Here is a 21,301-nt window from a genome sequence, read left to right as displayed (position 1 = left end):
GTGCCTGCAACATCATGGTTTTGTAACAAAAAGGAAAGATCAGATCTGGTTTCCTATGGATGCACTTGCTGGATATGCCCAATTTTGTTGGTCTGACAGAAGGATGAGTTCATGTGTTTTTTTTCCCATGGTGAAGACACTAGAAGACTCTCTCACCTCTACCCAGCTGTATGTCTTTTTGAAATCAGTCGGAATACATCATCGCTGAGACTTGTGAATGTTTGCGGAACCTGGTCAGAACTGGGCAGTGGGCTCTGAGGTTACTCAGGAAGACTTGACAGTCTGACATGCACATATGCAATGTGATCCCATACGGATCCTTTCTGTAGGAAAACCAGCTGGAAAAGCTCTGGGAGGAGTTCTCCATTATTTTTTCTTGCTGTCTACTATTTTCAATAATTTTTTCCACTGCAAAGCAATGGCCCCAGTTCTCCAGTGTAATTCTGAGAGGCCTCTATTTGTCTGAAGCTGCTGCTCGGAGGAGCACAGCTCCCAGTGGCTGACAGCTGTTCCCTGCACAAAGCATTCCTGCTAAAAATAGAAAGCAAATTACCCAGCTTGTATTTATAAAGAGTTGTAAATCTCAGGCTTGTGGGTACAAATAAATAAATAATCCTTGCATGTGTTCATATAACTTCATTGTATAGGTCTGAAATATTGTACTTATGGTATGTGATTTTTTTGCGGTGATAAATTGTTGATGGTGTAAATCAGCGTAACTTCCCCGAAACCAAGGGAATGTGCTAATTTACTGCATCAGCTCGGGTATGGCCCTGCCTAGCCAATGAGTTGCATCAATCAAGCATATGCAAAGCTTATTATATTGGCTGCTCGTAATGCTGCAGATTGGTTTGCAGCTGGCCCTGTTGGTACCTAAAGACCTCAGTGTGGACGGTCTGGCACAGTTTCATGGTCTTCTGTGTACTTCTCAGCCTGGCAAAGCCCCGTGTCTGGCACCTCTCTAAGGCAAAAGGTCAACAGCTGTCACTTCTGCTGTCCTAGCCCGATGGGCTAAGAGGATACTGGGCCTCTTCTCGTCAGTCTGTGTGCTAGCAAAGGTAAAATGTTTCCTTTAAGACAACAGGGCTTCAGGCTGAGAGCAGGGGAACTCAGCAAGTGCCTCATCTCCTGTGGTGGCATAGTCAATGCAGGGCATTTTAGTATACATGGTGTTTGTTAATGAATATGGATTTTTAATTGGGTGCTTTGATTCTGTTTGTGGCTGTTGGCATAGCCCTGCAAAATGAGGGCTGAGGCATGCTGCTGAGGTGGTATTTTGTAAATGAAGTTATTTTATTTTTATAATGGAGAGTTTATTTAAAACGGGAATAAAAAAGGAATGTGAAAAAGTGGGTGGCATGTTTAGCCTGATGAAACAACTGGATGGAAGTCATGCTCTGATTCTCTCAAACTGTTTTGTAGGAAAAAAAAAATTAAAACAAGAAGAGGGGGGGAAGTAAGAAAAAAAAATAGGGGTCAGTCTTGGAGAAGCACGTCAGAAACTTGCTGTGACTGCAGTTATAATGCACGCTTGACTCACTTGGAAATGCATGGATCTGAAGGCACTGAACTCTGCTGTGCATCGAGACATTCTGCCCAGTGCAGATGAAGCTGCCTTGTGTGTATAATTAGTGTCAAGACAAGTAGAAATGGCAAACATTTCAAGGCTGATGCTGTGTTGTTTCTAGTATTGCCAGATGTGAAAGTGGGTGCTTGCTCCATCTTTGGAAACTTTTGCATAGGAGGGTCAAAAGAAAGGATGAAAAGGATCCCTCGGGCAGTCAAGTGAAGGCACAATAAAGAATTTTATTTCTGGAGTCCTGGGAGGCATTTTGGCAGAGTTAGATGCTGCAGATTTAATATCCAAATGCAAGCCCAGTGCATACGGAATGTGTCAGGATTTTTTTCCTCAGTAGAGAGATTTGTTCTTGAATACTTGATTATACTCACCACCTCGTGTATTAAGATATGGAAGTTAATCCCAAAGATTCCCCAGGTGCAAGCAGGATCTCATGGAGGAGCAGAATTGTGACTGCCCAAGCCTGGAGAATCTGCCTATAGAGGAACCAGAGATAAGTTACAAGCTTTTTTTTTTTTTTAATGTTTCATTCATTTCAGGGTCTATCTTCCTCTTTAAGGCACTAAGGGCATAACTAACTCCTTACCTGTCTTTGGGCAAGCAGAGTCTCTTCCTACCCTCTTTGGCCTGCTCTCTGCTGAGGATATACAGCTACGTGTAGTGTCAACACCAGCCTCCTGGGGCTTGACACTGGCTTCCTATTGTCTTCCACTTTTTGGTTAGGCAAGACACCCTGCAAAGGAAATTATCTAGCCTTGATTTACCAATATACACTTGGTCCTGACTATCGATCCTTTGTCTTCCGCTTATCCAAAGATGAGAGCTAAACAAGCATCGTTGTGTAACTGTGGGAGAAGTCCATAAATGCTCCTCTCCATTCAGGGCTGTATTGTTTTTGTTATCAGTCTTCGTTTTCCGTTATGAAGAATCTACTGAAAACTGGGGTTTGGATACAAATACCCCTTATCCGTGCAGATGTTATAAGTTGTAAACTTGGTTACACACCTTATTCTCCTTACAGCTGTGGAGTGCTAGCAGCAGTAGCCAGACCTCCCTAGAATCATTAAACACCTCGTCCAGCAGTTAAAAACAAGTGCCATAATATTTCACACATTGTGCAGCTGCTGAGCTGTAGCTCAGTTCCTTAAAAGGCAGATAAAACCCCAAAGGGCCTCCTCACAGACAGATGGATTAAGAACCTCTTGTTTCTGTTTTGGTGTTTTAAGAGTTATTACAATGCTTGAGGTTAGCCTTTTTAGGAAGTTTTCCTGATAGCTCTAAACTGCTCGTTGGGAAGTTCAGGGTCAGAGTTGGAGATTTAGGCACCAGAGAAGAGTATATCACATGAGTATCCTTTACATCCAAAGGTAGAACAGTGCTCTCCTTCCTCAGGCTGTGATGGTGGCCATGATGAGTGTTGATGCTTGTCATGTTTGGGGCTGAGGAAGTAGGAATAGGGTTGAGGATGAAGAGGCCTCTTGTTTTCAGTTTACTCTTACAGACCATTTTAGGGCATTTATCATGGCGGGGGGGGGGAGAGAGAGAGAGAGAATTCATTTTACAACTTGAATTCGTCTCTCTTGGGGTGTTCTGATTTCTGAGTGATTTCTGAAGTTCAGATAGGACCAAATATCAAATAATACCTCTATACTTATGCAGCGTGCATGTGTGTAAAATGCAAAATCCATGTACAAGTCCCTAGCATCCAAAAAAAATGGTGTTAAACCAGCTTTCTAAAGGCTTGGATTTCATTCAAGGTCTGGCAATAAGAGTATTTTTTCCAGTGTTCTTGTAGTCTTATTTTCCTTCCTCTGGCTGTTAGACTTGTTTTGTTGGAGACAGCAAATGCACGTGGAGTGTTGCAGGAGACATGGTAGCTAGTTCAAATTTTCCTGTATGTTTTTGCTTTTGCCAGCATTCAGCAATTGCAAATTTAAGCATGTCTAGATGTACGTAGGCATGTACTTTCCTCATAAACTTAGGATCTTCCGTTAGGAGGATGCCGTTTTTCATCTCTGTAATGCATTTGCCAATGTGGCATCCACTATGCCATTTAAATCCAAAAATTAAGATTTCTTCCCCAAGCATTTTACTTTAAAGTTTGCTAGGCTGGGAGCCCGGGGTGGAAGACCTAGTGCGAGAAAGGAAGGCGAGGGATTTGCAGATGCTGAGCGTCTTGTACTAAATGCAATTTGACCTGATGCTGACCTTGAAGCTTATGGGCTGAATAGGGAACAGCCGTTAAAAAGAAAATGTAAGGAAAACAGACACCTGGGACTCTTATCCGTAAGAAATGGAGCAAAAATGACTTTTCAATCAATCTCTTTTCATTACAGCTGTTTAAATGAATGCTTCCTCTTGCTTCACCTTAAATCAAATGATATGAAATGAAAAACCAGACTACACCAGTCAATGACTTTTTTGGTTTTCTGTGAGCATTCTCGATCTGCAGTTTTAACCCCCACCCTCTTGCCACTAGAGGGCAGGGAAAAAAAAAGGAAAACTTTTGTACAATTTTTGATTTAAAGTTTGAAAAACGGGGTAGAAGGGGACAAACTGCCTGAAAACAAGTTTTCCACCAGCTATCTCTGCTATTGTATAATAATTCACCAGGCTAATGGGTTATTGAACTTGCTCTCTACATGACTAAGGTACTCTTCTCCGTCTCCATGTGCTGTGAAGGATCTTATTCTAGGACAGACTCCAAGATGTCCTCTTAGAAGTGGTGGAAGTTGTCTGGTTCACTTCATGTAGGCAGTGCCTTCAGATTCTTTGAATTTGTTCCTGGAGAATCCCTGAAGAAATTAATAAGAGTAAAGATGCTGCAACAAGACTGGAACTTGTTTTTTTTTTGCTTGTAGGAAAGGCAGCTGTATATGCAAAAAGTCATTTCTGAACTTGTTGCTTCTGCTTGGAATTTCTGCCAATCTTTGTCTTTTATTATGAGGAAAGAGGAGGAATAAGCTGTGTCTGGGTTAAATGCTTTTTTTTCTACTTCCTTCACTAAGCATAAATCTTTGGGCATTAGGGCATAAGTGATAGCTGAAAGACAGGACAAGGTGTGTTTTAAATGCAAGAGTAAATGCAGCTAATGGAGCCTTTACATGTGAAAAGAACCTTTCTGAAGTAACAGAGGTGGTCATCTTGCTTAGCTATTTCACGGGGATAAATTTCACCTAGAGAAATTAAACTGAGTCCGGTAGGCATTAGTATAGGATGCTTTGGAAGCAGCAGGCAGCTGTGCTGGTTAAAAGCAAAGTCCATAAAGTGCCTGTTGTGGTAATGACGGGGGCCTCAGAAGCTTGAGAGCATTATCTGTTGGACTTCATCAGACTGAATTTGTCTAAATAGATGCAAGTTTTGCATCAGTTCTAACCTCATTCTATATGCATCATTTGTGATGCTCTTCCTTCTAGCAAGACAAATCTTCATTTCTGGGCTATATTTCTTACCAGAGGAGGAAACCAAATAGGATTCCACAATGTGTGGATATTACACATTCATGTTTGTTGTATTACTGTAAGGTTTCAGTTCTGTCTTCTCTGGCAAATGAAAGAGACTAGAAGCAAATGTGTATACTCTGCTGGCTACACCTAGGCTTAAAGAAGTGAATGCTTCCATATGTACCAAGTCTTAGCTTGTGGTTCATCTTTGGATACAGTAGGGTGCTCTGCCTTGGCCGTGCAACAAGTCTGGTGATTCTCCCAGACACAGGAATGCTCTTTATGGTACCATTGCCAGGGTTTCAGTTTGTCAGCTGCTTTTCTTTTGCCAAAGAAAATGAACTAAACAGAAGCTCCACTTTAAGGGAGTTTTACACTCTTCCCACCCCAAAGGTACGAAAATGCTGAGTTTACATTCCCTTTCAGTATTTGTTGTACCCTTTGCAAATCTCCTTTTTCACCTGCAATCCTTAGGAAAATGCATCGGCCGTTGCACATTTCTCATCTAGAGGTGACAGGTCTTGCTCAAAAAAGAGCAAAATCTTTCTATAAAATGAATGGTATTCTGCAAGATGTTATGCATAAGTTGTGGCAGAGTAGATGGGAACGCTCTTCTGTTCACTTAGCCACAGCTTAGCGCTTACAAGTAGTGAAGGGAACATGGTGAACAGAAGTTGCAGTTCATGGTCTCTTTTATAGGGGTTCAGGAAACCGAATGATAAGTAGACAAAGACAACAGAATTCAGCAGCCCAACCATAAAATGAGCTGCAGGGCTCTCTTAAAGTTGTTAGACTGCATTCATCCTTCTCACTAAGACTTTTTTTTTCTCTAAGTGCACAGCTCCTAAGCTTTAATACAAAGGGAAACACACTCTCCTTGACTTCTAAAGCAACATGAAAAACACTATTGTCTGTCCCTTGTAAATCTCCTGGATGGGATTTTAGTGTGAAGTATCCCAGGGGAGAGAGGTTGTTGTGAGAATATAAAACGTCCATATTGGAGTAATGGAAATAAAAGCTCCTCTTAAAAATGTTGATGTAAATAGACCATTAGAAGAATTTCTGCTATGTTAGGTGTTATAAGATGCCACATCTTGAATCAAATCACTATAGTGTCAGGCAGGCATGAGAGCTTACATGACTGGTTTCCTGAGCTGGAGAAAACTTTTAATGAGGTTAAATTTCTCTGGCTATGTAGTTTTGTGGCTCACTCTTATTGTGTGCTTTTTGGATGTGCCAGTGAACCCCTGCACAGAAGAGAAGGCATGGAGGTGGCAGGGTGGGAGTGGGGGTTGCAGTCTGCAAGAGGAAAAAGGAATCCCCAGGACCTATGAGAGACAGGCTGCCTTGGAGGAAGGAGTTGGGGCATCTGGGGAGAAGGCTGTGGCTGAGACACCTTTTGCTACCAGCAGCAGAAGTTGCTGTCTTATCTCCTGTATCCCCTGAGCAGCAGTGGGAGTAAAAAATCGGACTCACCAGGCAAGCTCACCCCCTGAGCCTAGCCCTGCATGCTTGCTTTGCGTCTTCCAGCAGAAGGAATGGATCGGTCTTAACTCCTCATCCCTGGGACAACAAGGTCAGCTTTGCCTATGCAGCTAAGAAATGTCAAGTGGTTTTGTTTGATTCAGTTTGCTCTTTGCCCAGGGCAGGCCTTTGACTACCTCTGCTTAACTAATCCTCTTTACAGTAATCAGAGTTAAAGGAGCCCTTGGTCTTCAAGAGAGAGAATTGAGAAAAGCTTCACTGCACAACAGCAGGCAAGTTTGCTTTGTCTCTGGGTGGGATTGCCCAATTAATCTCTTAAACATACTGGTTTCGCAATGTTTCTTGACTGCTCATACTTCTGAATAGCATTATCTTAAAGATCATTTCCTTCCAGCCCTAACCAACCTGCCTGTAGGGCAGAGCACATCATCTTTGTATCAGAACACAGTGGCACTTTGTTGGTTTCTGAGGATAGGAAAAAGAAAATATTGCTACAGCTGACCTTCATGGTCATTTAGCTTTCCTTACTGTGGTCTGTTTTTCCAACTGGAAATGGCAGTCCAGGTGGATTTTCAAGATGTTCTTCTCTTTCCATTTATCAGTTAGGTCAGGACCATTTTACGTGCATATTGCTCTCTGTACAGCCATAGGCAGCAAGTTGTGCCCTTGTATAGGGAGAGGTGCTTTGCCCATGCTGCCCAGCTTCTCTGGGTCTGCACGGGAGCACAGGCCTGCTGGAGGTACTAGATGCCTTGCTTGTGGCATTGCCAGCAGGGGCTGTGCAGCTGTCCAGCTGGCGAACAGCATCTATGTCCTGTGCAGGTAGGTTTTCCCAAGAAACTGAGCTTCATATGCATGGTCAAATGCTGCTGGAGCTTCTGGCGCTAGGGGGAAATCCCAGGGAGAAACCTTGAAGTCTTGCCCCAGTGGAATTGGACCAGGGCATGAATATGCAGAAATCAGAACAGGGTTGGAAAAGCCATAGGGAAGTTGGGGGTTGTCTGCAGATTTCATCTACATGCCTCTGCTGTCAATGAAAAAGGAATGGCTGATAGTGAATAACTGTCATTAATTTCAAGGAGTCAAAGTCGTGGGCTGAAGCCCTTTCTGTAAGGGCTATAGTGTGTGAGATGTACTGATCAAGCTGCAGGTGTTGTGCTGGTATCTCAGGCTTCACAATTAGTTCTCTCTTCTAGTTTTTATACTTCAATCCTTTTCCTTCCCTTTCAGTATTGTCCAAGATCTTCCTCACAACTGATATTAATCTTGCTGGTCTATTGTTTCCAGCTTTGTCTTCTGACCCTTTGTTCCTTGCCTGCCCTGGCTCCGTTCAGCTGAATTGAACTTTTTGTTTTCATTTTGTTTTCAGTCCTTTTGTCTCCAAGGTGCCCTGTGCTTGCCTTCCTGCTCCTTCTGCAGTGCTATAACTGCTGCTCTGAGGAGCCGGCATTCATGTGTGACTGGGACTTGGCTGCTGGAAACTTTTCTTTGACACAAGGGCACCTGGGTGAGATTCTGCCTCTGCCCCTGCACAGATTGTTCACATGCTTTGTGTGTGCCTGTCGCAAGGTATTGTGTACGTGTTTATAAAGAGGCATGTCCCCTTGACTTCTGCAGCGTAAAGAGCAAAGGGCCAAAATCTCCTCTGGAGGGCAAGTAGAAGGGACTCATGATAAAAGCAAGTTCCTGCCTGAGAGAACAGCACTTTGGGGAGGTCATCTTTGCTCTTGCAGTGCAGTCCTGCTTTGCGCTCTGAGGATTGAGAGGAGGGTAATGGGGCATGTGCTCCAGCCAAAAGTGGGCACAAATACTTTACCAGTCCTGCTTAATTTTATCTTGGAGGAAATGTAGGCAAAAATTGCTTTGATGGAAATCTTAATACTTGGGCAAACCTCTGTTAAATACTTTGTGGACAAGGAGTTAGGATGTGGATTTGGGGTGATTTTGAACAGTTGCATAGTTCTCTAAAAAAAATAAAAATAAAAATAAAAATTTACCTTTACCAGGAAAGTTGGCCCTTTAATGATAGATCCCTACAGCGGCTTTGAAATAAGCTGTTACTCTGCAGTGTGCGTGTCAGTCTGAAGTCTCAGTTTGTTGTTTTCAGTGTCACCCCCCCACCCCTGATGTCTGTATCTTTCATGCAACAAAAGAGGCTACTTATTAAACTTATTAAAACTGCATTTTTGTGGTCAAGATGTTAAAATTCTATCTATTTGCTGTAGTTAAATGTTCTTTGTCTCTGGTGAAACATGTGGACTCTTTTTTTTCTTTTTAGTGATGTTCCTAATGGCCAAGGATAAGAGGAAAAATAACACCTTGACACTAGCTTATGTGGTCACAGTGCTGCCAGAGTCTAAACCCATTGCTGCGAGGAGCTTGGGGAGAGGTTCTGTCTGAGGGCTTGCCGGCACTTGAGAGTTCATTTACATCTGAGGCAGGCTGTGAACATAGAGTGGAGCTGACTATTTCTTAAGCAATTCTTATTCTGGAACAAGAGCATCATATTCCTACTTAAATATGCTTCAAAGTAGGTTCTGTAATGAGCATCTCCAAACAGAATTCTTTAGGAAATGCTGTGGGTTTTTTCTTCCTCAAACAGCAACAACAAAACTCCTCAATGCTTAGAGAATCCCTGAAAGTTGTATCTTGCTATCTTCCTCCCTTGTGCTCTTCAGATGGAAACGTGTACTTTATACCCTCCTGGAGAATTTTACCTCTTCACAAGCAGACATGTCAGTTGCTTGTAGCAGCCCTACTCACGTGAGGATAGTTTGCTCTCTGGGTATTCCTTCTTCATTGCTAATTACCATCACCTTCAGGATTTACAGCACAGCTCCATTTTCACAGTAAGGTTTTCTTGGGGGTTGTGTGGAGATGGGGGGCATACAACATATTCTGCTCCTTAGCAGCCAGGAGCTTGTCTCTGACAGGCAGTGGCCCTAATTTTTTTCTCTGGAGCTTATTCTTGCCTGGATACCATGCACTGTAAATAAAAGAACAGATCCCTCTTCGTTGGTGAGGGGCAGACTGCTGCAATGCTTTTCTTGTGTAGACATGTGGTCACCTTGTTGCTTTTTTGTTAGTTTTTTGTCTTAACAAAAAAAGCAAATCACAGAAAAAAGCTTTTCACTGCTGGAGACTGGTGTAAAGCAGCTACCCAACACGTCCCCTCCAGCAGCTCTGGAAGCAACCTGCAGATACACAACTTTCATCTCAAATTCAAGGGGAGAAAATTCAAATGCAGCCAGCAATTTCTTGGCGATTGCATCTTCCCAGAGGATTAGGTTTTTGTTTAATAAATCACCTTTTTTTTCCCCAGTCTGGTCAGCTCATGAGTCACCAGAAAGTAGTTCAGGTGTTGCACCCAGTCCCTGCTTTCAATGTATGCAGAGGCTGAAGTTGGACTTTGCTATGCAGATGGACTTCTGTGCTTCATTTCATTTTTGACTGTTCTTTGATGCTGATCAGAATCACTCAGCCTCCACCACCAAGGGTGAAATGGATGCAGACCTATTTTCTCTCACAAGCGGTTGGTTTTACTTGTGTGGTACTTAGGGATGTTTTTCTGAGGTGCAAACCCAGAGCAAATGTTTAGCTGAGTACGCCACTTGTGACAGTGGCTACTGGCAAGTACCTGTGGACTGTTGAAGGTCAAGGCAACTTAACAGAGATGCTCCCCAGTGTACTCTTGCAATAATCTACAGCTGAAGGAATCTGTAAAGGATAGCTGCAAATGACTGCTTTGGCAGTGCCCCTCTGGTCTCTATGACAGAACTTGGTGTGCCTGCCTGCTTCATACCTATTGCTCCTGGGTCTCTATTTGACTGAGCAGCACATTTGCAGATGTTGGAAGCCATTTTTAGAATGTGTTTAAAAATATATTTTTCATTTTTCCTAACATTATTTATGCAGTGCCTTTTTTCTTTTTCACCGTGTATTAGATTTTCATATGTAAATGAATTCTGTCTCCCTCCAGAGAAATCTATCTTTTGCTTTCTTGGTTTATAGCACATTCATTGCTTGGACTGATCTATCCATCTTCAGTAGTTCTTATTTGTTTTCCGGAGACTTCCATAGTTCCTATTGCTACAATAGTTAATGCCACAATACTAAGAGCACAACATGGCTGCTTGTTTGCACTTACTGAATATGCAGAAATGTGTTATATGACAGGTCCTGGAGAGAGGTGTTAGGCCATCCATCCCTCCATTCCCACTTCCCAACTTTGCTAAACTAAGCCCACTGGAAACCCAAAGGTTCTTGGTCCCCAGGGAAAGGCAGAGCTGCCAGGCTTTGAGGAGGTAATTCTGAGCATAGGGAGTGCAAAGAGTCCTGGCAAGACAATTCAGCAAAAGGCTTGAAAGAAGTGTTGTCATCTTTGGCTATTCCTTGCTGACCAGCAAACTTTAGTGGTTGTTTCCCAAGCAGAATAAAGTCTGCCTAGTCCTCCCTGGTGATGTTTTTTTTTTTGGTTTGTTTGTTTTGTTTTGTTTGTTTGTTTCGTTGCTTATAAAGCTCCGCTGGGAATCTTTTTCCTGGTGCGGGCAACTTGGGAAACTTTGCACTTGTGGTGCAATCCCTTTGTTGGCCCCAGAAGGGCTTCTGACATCCAAATATTCAGTTGTTATGGAGGGGAAGAGAATAGTCATCTTTCAGCCTTTTGGAAGCTCAGACTGGTCTTCAGTGGAGCACCAATAACATAATAGCCTTAACTCCAAAACTAAAAGGAAAAAAAAAAATGGAGAAAAGGGACTTTTTTCTTTTCCCCTCTTTGCTAGTGCTGTGTGAGCTGTTGATGTGCAGCTGAATCTCCCCTTCAGGGCCATGGTCAAAAGACTGATGTTTTGTAAGTTGATAAGGATAGCAGGAAATAATGCAAGGATTCCTGAGTTAATTCTGCAAAGAATGCAAAATGCCTGCTTAACCATGGTTCATGCATTCTGGATCTTCCTATTCTGTATGCATTTTCCCCCCTTGCCATCAAGCCATTTTTCAGGATTGTGATCCTCTTGTCTTACACATCAGGGAAGGCAGAATCTCCCTGAATATTTCTGTTATAGCTGTATTGAACATTAGTTAATTCTGTAAAAATTGAGGGCCATAATCCAGCAAATGTTTTTCTTACTGTCTGGAGGACTTGCACTCATGGGAAAGACAGACTTTGAATAATAATGATGACCAAACACATCTTCTGAAGCAACATCTTTAGAATTATTCTGATAAATCCCAAGTAATTCATTAATAAAGCAAGATCATCTGATTCCTGCAGTGTATCCCCAGAAACTCTTTTGTTTTCTCCCAGGAGGAAAAGAGAGGCATCATCCAGGGCATGTTGGTAGACTCATTTTGATGCAAAGAGAACTCCAAGCTCCTTACAGCATATTAGGAAAATTAAAGAAAACAAAGCTAACCAACAAAGCCACCCACTCAGGTTGCGCTGTGCACTGAATTTATGAACCCTTCGGGCAATCCTGCAGCAGCTGCGCACTCCTGCTGATATGTCCTCCCTTTGACAGCCTGACACGTTCTTTCAAGTCGATTCCACAGGTTTTGCTGTTGCGCCAGTTTTACTGGAGAATTGTATGGCTGCCCGCGAGGCCTGGGGGAGATTAGTTTGTAGTTAAGCAAGCTACATCAGGGTAATTAAGTGGCTGAGGTATGGATTCATCACTGCAGAGGTCAGGAGGCAGTCTGCTCCTTTCTGTTTAGTCTTGCACTTACCAGACAAATCCTGTCTCGGCCTCACTCTACTTCCTCATGTGGGTATATATATTTTTTAAGTTAGTGGGAATCCCATTGCTGTAAGGAAGAGGAGACAGACACCATGAAATAATGGGAGAGATTAACCTGATGTATACCACCTGCACTCATAGTGAGTAACCGGGTGCTGCTGGAGAGAGCATAGGAGTCCCATGTGGCCAGAGCCGTGGTGGGTTGAGGTGGTTGGGGCCACTAACGTCCTGCTGCTTCTCTGATCAAGTGTTCAAGCAACATGCTGCTGCCATGAACCTCCAAGGCTGAAGCTGTTGAGAAGCAAGCTTTTTTCATAGATCCATGCCTTTTTCTAAAGTCTGAAAAGACCCGGAATCCAAAATCAATTGCAAAATGGGTCCTGAGGCCATAAATTGCTGGCTTTAATGAATGGGAGAGAGGTTCAAACTGCTGGGTTCCTCCAGGTCTCCAGCTGCTAAACAACTGCCAAAACATGAAAGTGAGTCTTACAACATGCTAGAAGACTGTTTTTGTCAGAGTAGCCTTACTTAAATATGACCTAGAGGATGGCAGCCTTTTGTAATGAGACAGTCCTTGTGGTCTTCTCTCATATAAGTTCTGTTGACTAATTTTATATTTCAAGCAGAACAAGGCTCTGGTTATAGAAAATCTGGAAATTTTTCAAAGTAGGAACAAAACTTGCCCTCACAAAATTCTTAATTGTCTCATCTGTGGTTGACAATTTCAACAGGCAAAATTCAAATACCACGTTTTACCCTTCTGGGGTGATCTTATGAGAAACCACCTGTGGTTTCTGCAACACATTCAGTGTTCTTTGGTTTCTTTAGAAGAAAAGATGTCAGTATGTTGAGAGTACTGAAGCCTGCATTTCTGAAGTGGCCAGCAGTTCTCATAGTCTCTGTTACTGGAAGGTTTTCCATCTTAGACTCTGCGGGGCTGGGTTTTAGAAAGTGTTTACATTTGGGGCAAGTTAGGGGAGGGAATGGACTGTCAGTGGCACAGATCTCCAGGTCTCCTCTAGTTGCATCTGGGCGAGAACAGAAAAGTTTCAGAATTTGCACAATACGTAGAAAACCTTTTTATTGTTGCCACTTGCCACGTTTCCAAGCACAGTCAGCACCAATGAGCTTCATGAGTTTGTTTGAAAAATCCATCTGCTGGTTTTGGCCCCAAAGATACCAGCATTGCTACCCTGCAGATCCAGCCATTGCTATCTCAAGTTGAACATGGTGAAATAGCAGACTCTGGTAGCAACCTGCCAAAAATCAGCAGTGCTAGAGACCTCGATCAGGCATTCTGGCTCCTGATCCCACATCCTAGCCACTGGGAATGCCAACTTTAATTATGTTTTACTGGCAATGTATATCTATATCTTTTCAATACTAAATCAGAACATTGTGCTCCAGCCCAGCACCAGCAGTTACACATCCTCCAAAGCAGATGTGAATCTTTTTATGAGGAAAGAGCCACAGTTTGTAAAAATACATAGGAAATCCCAAACACTTCCCACTAATCTTTTTGCAGTGAATTGATTCTACTTCTCTACTGCTGATTTGTGGCTGACTTGGTTCCACTTGTATCCATTCCTCCGCTTGGTCATCCTGCTGGAAATACATCTAGAGCATCATGTTCTGGGACGTGGCTGTAATTCTTCAGTGTTTTGAGGCAATGTTTGCATGGTCTCAATGTAAAAATCTAGCAGAAACAGTGAGATAGTCAATGTATGTGAAAAGTAGATGGTGTAAATGTACCCTTTTGTGTGAAAACAAGGAGTGCCAGTGTAAGTAAATAAATTCAAACTGTTTTCCATCCCACTCTGTCCCACGCTTTGTTAATCAGCAGACTCATTAAAATGGGCAAGAAGGCTTGTCTGGTGGCATAGCATGGTCCATCTTATCTAGAGGTCCTGTCTGTTTTTACTATTGCAAGTTGTTCTCAAATTATCTTTGAATTTGTAATCTCTATGTCATTTGGGACTGTAATATCAGAAATATCTTCTGTTTCCATGCAACAGTGTGAGAAGGATTTTTATAACTTCATTGGGTATTCTGGAACACTCGAAATATTTGGGTCCCAGAATGGCCAGCGCTGTTTAATTATAGAGCTGTGTGATAGTAATGCAATTACTGCTTACCATCTTCACAAACTATGATCTGCTGATTTGTCTGAGGTTTGTCAGACACTCTGACAGACACTCAGACAGGCCTGCCACTGTTGTGGTCCTCCAGCAGAGAATTCTTTCCCCTCAGATCACTGCATGCAAGAGAATATATTGGACAAACCTGGAGGGGTGGCTTGCCTAGATTCAGCTCAAATACTAAATCTTGCTGGCAAGATCTGTTTGGGAGGCTCTTGACTGCTGTTCCCACCTCTTGCTTCCTTTGTGGGGGCTTGTGTTTCAGCCCCACCGAGTGCCAGATAAATTATTTGTGGTGCTAACTGAAGGGCAGAGGGAGGGGAGAGGTCAGAAACAAACATTGTTTTTTTAAAAAAATCATTCTTTAAATCAATTACTCTGTGCTTACTGAGCACATTAAAACTTGAGTTAAAATCCATAGTGCCTTGCTCTGCCATTTTAAGCATTTGTTGGTAGTTGTTATCAATTCCTTCGCACGCAGCCCCTACTGCAGAAGCAGAGTTTTCTCTGGAGCTGACATTAGCACTGTTTCACTGGGCTGGCAAAATGCAGTGAGCTAGTGCGTTCCCTGGGAGACTGGCTGTTTTCCATTTATTTCACTGTTCTGGAAACAGGCCTAGCTGTAATGGTCTAACATATCTTAAAACAGGGAAATTACTAATTCAAGTCAGTGAGCATATTTTCATTTTAAAAGAGTAACAAATTAAATAAACTCCCTGCATTTTGCATTTGAGACCTCAGTGTTTCATCTGCTGTAATCTAATTCACCCATTCATTTCCTGCACATTCATTTTATCCCATTATTTGAGATTTCCTTTGCTTTTAATCCTGTGTTTTGAAGAGACGGAGTTACAGCAGAGAATAGATGAGAGAGAAATGGTAAATAAAAGAACAAATATGCCATAATATGGCTTGATGTTCTCCTAATCAATATGCTTATCATAGCTGAATCCTTAAAGTTAGGCATGGAACTTTTGTGTCTCAGGCTGATTAAAACTTTAAAGATAACTGAAATGGAACCATGTGTACACTCCATCACGTAACTGTTGCTATTTGTTTTTAAAATAGCAGTGATAGATGAGGATTTAAAAAATCTTCTGAGGTGACCACGGGGACCTAAAGATCTCTCAGAGTGCTTTTAACCAACCATGCTCAAGTAATCAGATGTTATTTAACACTGAAATATTTACTCATCTGGCTGGGGACAAGTTGTACCATGATTAAAAGGCCTGGTAATCCAGATCAACAGGTGTGCATATGTTAGATGAACCATAACTGGGAATGCATCTTGTTCACCTTCCTAACTCTGTATCACCTGTCTTAATTGGCTCCTGTTTGTCATGTCATGGGTAATTGTGTCATTTAGTCATTGCCTCCTTTGAGAGCTTCACATCCATAGAACTACTGGCAACTTCTCTGTATCTTGTAAAACTTGACCAGTTTTTGCCATGTGGCACCCTCAGGTCTGCGCAGTTCTGCCCTGAGCCCTTCCTGGGGGAAGGTGAGATGAAATCTGAGCATCAGACTAGAGGGAACAGGAGGAGCGGGGACTGAGCTGAAAGATGGGGTCTGATGAATACTTGCTGATGTCTGTGCATGGTATTGCGCCTGTCTCAGTGAGAGCATTTCTCTTGCGCTTATGTGTGTACAGATGAGGGCCAGAGAGGGAGTTAATGAAAAACATGTGCTGCGCTGGATCTTCCCACTCTCTCATGATTGCAGTAACTCTGGGGCATATGCTTGCAGATATGCATCAGGATTGGCAACTGGAAACTGTTGACTGATATCCTTCAGGCACCGAAGTTTCCTTCATCTAACACTGTAACCAGCATGTCTGCTTTAGTACTGCAGTGCTCCTTCACCGCTCATATTTTAAAAATTTTGATGAAAAGCTCTTTTTTTTTTTTGGCATGAATTCCAGAAGGACCTCAGACGAAAGACAGTCAAACCAATTAAAACACAATTAAAACAACAGTGTGTTTAAAAAAAAAAATGGGTTTGGCAGTCTGTTTTTAGGCATTAAGGGGAGGAACCGCACTATGAGAAGGAGTGGAGTCAGTATCTGCAATGATCCTGTTCTTATGGTCACTCTCTGTGATGGCCTTTGTAGGGACAATTCCAGTGACAGCGTGATGTTAGTTCATGTCAACAACCCTGCTGTGAGCCGGCTCTGCTCATTTATCACCACTCGTGCTTTTTTCTCCTCTCCACCTCTTGCTGTTGTATTTAATATTGGAAATGCTTCAGGTAAGACATTATTGTATCATTTCTGCCACTGGCTGGTGCTGGAGGCTGTACCGAAAGCACGGGTACCTATTCTGTAGCTATCACATTGGTATGGCATTGCTATGACCTGTGATGTAGGGCTCAGAATGAGTATGACACCTTTCCCACCATGCTGGGTTGGAGAAGTGTCCTTCATCTGTCATTTTTTTCTCTGTGCGACCACAAGAAAAAGGGTGAAGGATGAACAGACAAGGGCCCCTTGGCCAAAAGAGTTTCTTCACACCCAAGTAGTGACAAAACAGTGTCTTGCTGTTACTTACTGCTTGTGCTGTGCGAAGATAGGTCTAAGCAACTACGATAGCCTGTCATCTGGTATGTTTTTATCATTGCATTAAAAAAAATCAAAAAAAGCCAAATCCCACATTCTTGTTTTCCTACTTTCCACAATTCTGCAAGTAGGCTTTTTGTGTTTGTTTCTCTGTCCTTTAACAGGGCCTTTCAATAGTTTTATACAAGCACGAGCATTCAGAACTCTTTTCCAGTGAATATACCCAATTGTTGTGTTAATGTTCTTTAACCTGCAGGCTATGGTGAGCTGACTGCAGGACATGAGCAGCTACTCAATGTTAAGAAATGGGTCCGAAGATATTAATCACTTCTTTCTTGGCATATACTAGACACAGTGCAGGATATGTTTGCATTAGCAGTTGCCATATTGCATTAGTATCTGTGGTAATTAGATTTTCAGTAATAAGAACAGAGCAAATGTATTATATAGTTATACAATTAAACATATTGTCAGACAGTGAAAGGATGTGGTGAGGGAGAAAAAAGGTAATAGAGAGTTTGCCTTGGAAGGAGTAAATACGGAGAGGTCACGTTGGAGATGGCAGGAAGCTTAAACAGAGTTTAAGGCAGCTGATTGAGGAAATGCATGATTTCCACAGATTTTTTTCTGGGTAAGCAGAGAAGGTTGCTTTGCCGTGTTATAAGAGAGGGAATGGTGGGAGAGAGTGGTAATGAAGCACCATGAGCTGGGTTAGGGCAGAGACATTTGTGGTATCTGGTGTTGGAGCAGGTGGAGGCGCTGAGCTGCAGAAGGCAAGGGAAATTCCAGAAAGTGCATTTAGCCTCAAGAAAGAATGACAGAGAAATGACTCTAAGTAGACAAGGTCTGGTCCTGATTTAGCACAGTTTTGGTGAAGCTGTGTTTGCCAAAGACTGATTTAAAAAAAAAAAAAATAATAATCCACTGTTAAAATGTTTGGAGTCATTATGACTTCATATCTAAAGGCTTGCAGTTGTCAGCATTGTTTTCTCTTTTCCTTGTTCTCAGTTCTTTCTTTCCTTCCCCTCACAACAGCTACGAAAAGCTCCTTGAAGTTAATGCAAAGACTACAGCTGATTTTTTGTGGACTACGGATGAGCCTCTTCTTATGTCATGGCTGACTGCTGATTTCTGAGCTGTTCTGGTTCCAGGCAGCATCTATAATTGCATGTTGTTTTTTTGAAAAATAATAATTTTAATTACTTTTCAGATACCAAAATAATCTATAGTGGTTTCTTTCTTTTAATTGGAGAACTTTTGCACACTGTAATGTGCTTGAGTAGGCCTATTCCATCATGTTATCTGTTCTATTTTGAAGACGCTTGAAGAGCCATTACTCAGTTACTGGGCCATTTTCCTTGATCTCTAGCTGTAGAGATTTGTTTTTTTAATAATACTTGTCTTTTTTTTCATAGCTGATGTGACTGATTCAGATTGGATTATTTCATTTGACCCAAACTGGAGCTGTGGTTCGAAGAGCCAACCAATCTGTGGGCAGCCTTTTTTTTCTTTAATAGCAGACTAATTGGCAGACCAATTAATCTGCTCATCTGTGGAGAGAAAATTTATAGCGATAAGTAGTTCTATTTCCAGAAGTCATTCTCTAAAGTAACATTACAGTGGCCTTGTTTACTTCATGCCCTGCAACACGATCCAGTGCTTCAACAGTAGCACAGGTCAATTAGTGGACAAATTAAGCAATTATTAGCCACTAACAAGGGTGACTGGCATCATTACCCTTCCTGTTTACCAGCAAACTGTTATTTTAATACAAAGATCAACAAATAAATTAGGGCATCTGTTGTATTGCCATGTCTGCCTTGAAGTAAATTATATTAAATGGGCTTTGGTTGCTGCCAAATTCTTAACCCCGGCCTAATGAGATACACTGATATGTCTCTTGCTGATTATAGAAGCTGTAAAATTTAGTTTGTATTGATTTATTAACAAGAGGACCAAGTTCTCTGGGATGGTATTTTTTAATAGTCTGATATCTGTCTTTTTTACTTTAAATGTTATCGATCCGGAGACCATCAGGTTCCCGTGAAAGACAAAAGTATATGCTAATTGTATTGATTATTTGGATGCTTACAATATTTTTATGGTGAAGTTCATATACATAGATGTACATCTTTACCTGATGCTTCTTTTGTGCTCTTTGGAACTGCCTTTGTTTCCATGTTAGGCTTCTGTGAGTCAATTTTTTTTATATCTTGCTTTTTCTATCATGGGGTAAGACTTGCCAGATTTAAGTAATAGTCTTCTAAATAAGAAAATAAAGTCAGTCTCTTTCAAATGGGTACTGTGAATGCAGTACCTCCTAACAGACTGAGGGCATGTTAGGAGATACTGGGTCTCTTTTGCCACCCAACTGCTGAGAGTCCAAGGTCAGTTCTCTTCCCTTTTGTCTGGTGTGCCTGGTGCAACAGTGTATTGTGAAGAGCGAACACTCAATCTGTATTGGCTGTTTCTTTTACTTGGAGAACTTTTGCACATGTTTATACAGAGCCTTTCATGTTACAGCATGTTCTTGGTTAGGGAATAATATTTCCCTGTGCAAGGCTGAAAACTGCAGCTTCTAGTTACCGAGATGCCTTTGCCAAGCTCTGAGTGTGGCTACAGCAGTGACTGAAGGAAAGTGAGTAGCATCCAGACAAGCCTGGTTAAAGCCAGAGCAAAACTCCATGACATTGGGCTCTCGTGTTGCCTCCTGAATGAAGAGCAATCATATTGTTCCCGAGGCTTTTGTGGTCCTCCTGTTCTGTGTGAAGAGCTGTTGCATGTACCCACTTGGTGCACCACCACATCTCCTGGTATCCATATGCCATCAAAGTCTATGGTGAAGTGACGATCATATTTTTTCAAATTAAATGAGCCACCAGTGCAACATTTATACAACTTCTATTGTGGCTTCTGTGATAGCTCACGTGTGACCTGGGAGGAGCATGTTCTGGACATACTGATTTCTGGGAAATGAACTCTTTCATGTCATTTAGAAAACATGAACTGCTGTAGGGTTTTGAATCTAGTTGCAAGCTCTTTAAAGCTAAAACCAGCATAGTGTCTCCAGAAGCCATGACCTAAGCTCGGGTTTGTATTCCTTTAAGTAGTTTTGAGCCCTCCAGGTGTGCTTACTGTGGATTACGTTTTAGACGCTGCCAGAGAACAGTCAGAGCAGCAGTTTAACATAGCTAAGCCTTTCATGTTTGCATACAGGCAACCTGGTTATTTGGGGTCCAGCTGTGTCCCTGTCATTTCTTCTTGTTCTTGCTGTTGTGTAATGAACAAAAGAGACAACACCAGCCAAAAAGCAGAATGATGTTCAGTTTCCTTCGTTGGGAGGAGGTAACTGCAGCATTTCCTGAGCAATATAATTATGTATATGCTAATTTACCTCAGAAATTCAGGTTTAGTCTCTTTTCAAGTGGAAGACCTGGTTACAGAAAGGGACTTTCTCCTCTTCAGGATTAATCACTAATAGATGGAAAAATTGCTGATGTTTAGAGTCAGTTATACGTCAATCATCTTAGACATTTCACAAACCTCTTTTTTCCCCTTATGCCTCACTAAATTAGAATTCATTCCAACAACAGCACAGGTTCAGATTTGTTAATATTTGAAACACAAAGTGGGCCTTAGGAAATAGGCCATGAAGGAGCAGTCCAGAATGTGAGATTTTGATCCAGTTTTTATTGTATGTTTTAGCCAAGATACAAGCAAGTGTGTTTAACCTGGCGTGTACCTGGGTTTTAGTTTGTATGTTTGTAGAAGTATTGATTGCATCAAAAAAATCAGGTCTATAGTCAACTTTCTGAAGTCAGCTAGTCAGCCATGCCATCTCTTCTGTGCTGAATTACTGCTTGTTATATCTACTCCCTAGGGCTTTGCCCTGTCCAGCACTAAACGTTTCTGATGACGGGGTTCCACTCTTCCCGTGGAGAGACAATTCCACAGTCTAATAGAGATTGCCATCAGTGAAATTTTACTGATGATCAGCCTTAATTTCCCTCTGCTTAATTTTATCCAGTTACTAGAGCATAGTGATTGATTTATTCTGGGGAAATTCAGTAAATGGTTCCTGCTTCACAGGATGGACCTCACAATAAATAGCAAATTGTCATGACCTATCTGTGGGTGTCCTGAGATTACACAGGAACTCAATTTATCCAGACATTCATTCCCTGGAAGCTATTTCTGTCAGTACCAACTCAGTGGGAGAATAAGCAATGAATCCAACAGCCTGCCTCCTGCCCCAGCCTGGGAGCATGGGGATGTTCAGTTGCTCCTGAGCACTGGGCCCAGAGGCAGGAGCTCCCGCGGGGTCTGGTGCTGACTGTGCCCTGTGGAAGGTCTTTTAGGATCTGTTT

General features: G+C 42.1%; 1 protein-coding gene across 1 annotated transcript in view; it reads left to right on the top strand.

Annotated features, from left to right (window-relative positions):
* Positions 1–21,301, top strand: part of LOC106033024 (AGBL carboxypeptidase 4) — a 924,726-nt gene that overhangs the window by 706,806 nt on the left and 196,619 nt on the right. The window lies entirely within an intron of this gene.

The sequence above is a fragment of the Anser cygnoides genome, chromosome 8, assembly GCF_040182565.1.
Source record: "Anser cygnoides isolate HZ-2024a breed goose chromosome 8, Taihu_goose_T2T_genome, whole genome shotgun sequence".
NCBI lineage: Eukaryota > Metazoa > Chordata > Aves > Anseriformes > Anatidae > Anser > Anser cygnoides.
This window is presented reverse-complemented; position numbering and strand designations above follow the sequence as displayed.